Below are 2481 nucleotides of genomic sequence, written 5' to 3'. Positions count from 1 at the left end.
TTCTGTTTGCCCTTTATAATGGAGAACAAAAAAGCCAAACGAGAACGTGGATGAAATTTCACCGAAAAGGAGAAGGAGAGAGTAACCGGAATTATAGAACGGTACGGAGATGTAAATGGAATAAATTTGCTTCAGTGTTTTGTTATTTCTTGAATACCTGGACCTCATCAAAAGTACAGAGTATTATCTGGATGTACGCAAAGGAATACAGCACACATGAATTTGGATTTGGAATTTTCATTTTTCTCTGTTTAAAATTTAACACGTTGTAGTGTTCACACATTTGGCGACTTCTACGTCAAACGTTTTTATGCCTACTTACATTCTTTTTTACTAAGATTACCCTGGGTCATGTTTGATATATCCTTTCTCCTTCCTTGACCAATCCATTTTCAATAGATATCGTCCAGAACTGGAAAATAAAACCACAGACGCCACTTCCCATTGGGAGAAACAGGAAGCATGGAAGAAAGTGATGCAGGAATGCAATGCTGCATCACAGATCAACCCCAGAACGGTGAACCAGCTAAAGGTCTTATGGGCCAATATAAAAAGGACCACAAAAAAATCAACTGCCCAAGAAATGGTAAGTATAACAAAAAATATATAATACATTCTTTGATCTATTTTAGAAAAACTGAACTGAACAAGTGGTGTCGTTGAAACGTTTGAAAATGGACGAGAAGGTACAGTATGGCAAAAAGTATGTGGTTGTACATTGTACTCTTAAAATTGAAAAATTGAATCATAAATGGGTTAGGTAATGGGTATTTTTGGACTTTTCTGTGGTAGCACAAAAGGTGGTGATATCTCTAATGGAGTATACTCAACACCAGTTAGCACAAAGATTCAATACAACCCAGTCTACCGTATTTAGCTCTTGCAAGGTACCAAAAAGCACGTATATTATAATACATGAAAAAATGAAATGAGGACGCGGGTGGGTTAGGTAGCTTCGTGCTTGCCCGCTACACCTTGGGTCGTGGGTTCGATTCCCGCCCGGCTCTGGGTGTTGTGTATGTCCCCCGTTCCCCCGTAATTGGGCCACCGGCCTGTAGTAAAACGTAATGCAATTTAAAAAATAAAATAAATAAAAAAACATCATACACATTGGTGCAAATATTAAGTTGTTAGAAGTAAATTAGGGTTTGATTCATTAATTTTGTGCCAAAGTGTATTTTGTTAGTATAAATATGAAGGATTTAGAACAAAACCGATGCAAGTGGATAATGTCACATTTTGCGATACATGCTTTCAAAATTCTTTTTCCTTCCCAAGCGTAAACTAAGGAAGTATTGTAATCGAGTCCATTGAGCGACTGACTACTTTCATGTTTTTTTCTTGGCTCCAAGAGTACCAAAAAATAGGTCTCTCGTTTTCAAAGTAACGGAATTATTGTATACTAAGATCACTTTAATTGTATACTAATAAAATAGTGTCTCCGATCTTGGTGTGACATTCAATAGAAACCTATCTTTCAGTGAGCATTTAGAAAACATAATTAAAAAATCAAATCAAATGTGCGGATTCATAAAAAAACAATACAGATATTTTAAAAATTACATAGCTATTATGAAAATTTCGTCCGTCCTTTGAAAGAATTCAGAAACGCTTTGTAAACTTTTAATTATTAAAAATAAAAATAGATAAACAAAATAATATACCAAGAACGCTTAAGGCTTATTGGACTTCAGTCCTTAGAAGTACGCCGTCGTAATTTTGAAATAACGTTTGGTTTTAATTTGCTACACAACCTGATTGATTCCAATGAACTTATGCCCAAATTCAATTTTAGAGTACCGCGTCTCATTCTACTTGATGTCAAGAGTTACTGGTTGTAGATTCACACAGAACCAACTATTTGTATTATGAGACAAATAAATAGCTTGCCACATGATTTTGATATTTTCAATTGTACTCGAAAACAGCTTAAGAATTTGCTAGGAAAAATTAATTAAATTAAATATTTAGTTTTATAATAAGTTAGATTTAGGTACTAATCACAATATAAGTGGCTTGCATATGTCATAATAGGTTAATTAGAAGTAGTTTTAAGTGTATACTCCATATACTTTAGTATTGCCTCTGTTAGAAATTATTTTCTTATATATAATTATATTTGATACGAGTACAATGGATTCAAAAATTTTAGCAAAATTTGATAGATGTGCAATGGGGCGATAGTTTTTAATATTCATCTTGTTTCCACACTTAAACACAGAACATATTCTAGATACTTTCCAAACACAAGGATACATTGAACGTTTTAAAACTAAATTAAATATGTAACATAAGGGTAATATAAAACAATTAATGCAATCTTTGACAAGAAAAGCTGGAATCATATCAGGTCCGCTAACATTATTTCCCTTAAATTTCTTCACAGCCTTTATAATATCACCTTCTCTAATAAAGACAGTAATGAGAAAGTTATCCGTTACTAATGAACAATAAGACGAGGAAATTTCATATCTGAGGGTT

The sequence above is a fragment of the Zophobas morio genome, unplaced genomic scaffold (genome assembly GCF_036711695.1).
Source record: "Zophobas morio isolate AGI-343-1 ecotype UQ-CSIRO unplaced genomic scaffold, CSIRO_AGI_Zmor_V1 ptg000058l, whole genome shotgun sequence".
NCBI classification, from domain to species: Eukaryota; Metazoa; Arthropoda; class Insecta; order Coleoptera; family Tenebrionidae; genus Zophobas; species Zophobas morio.
Note: the sequence above shows the minus strand (reverse complement) of the source record.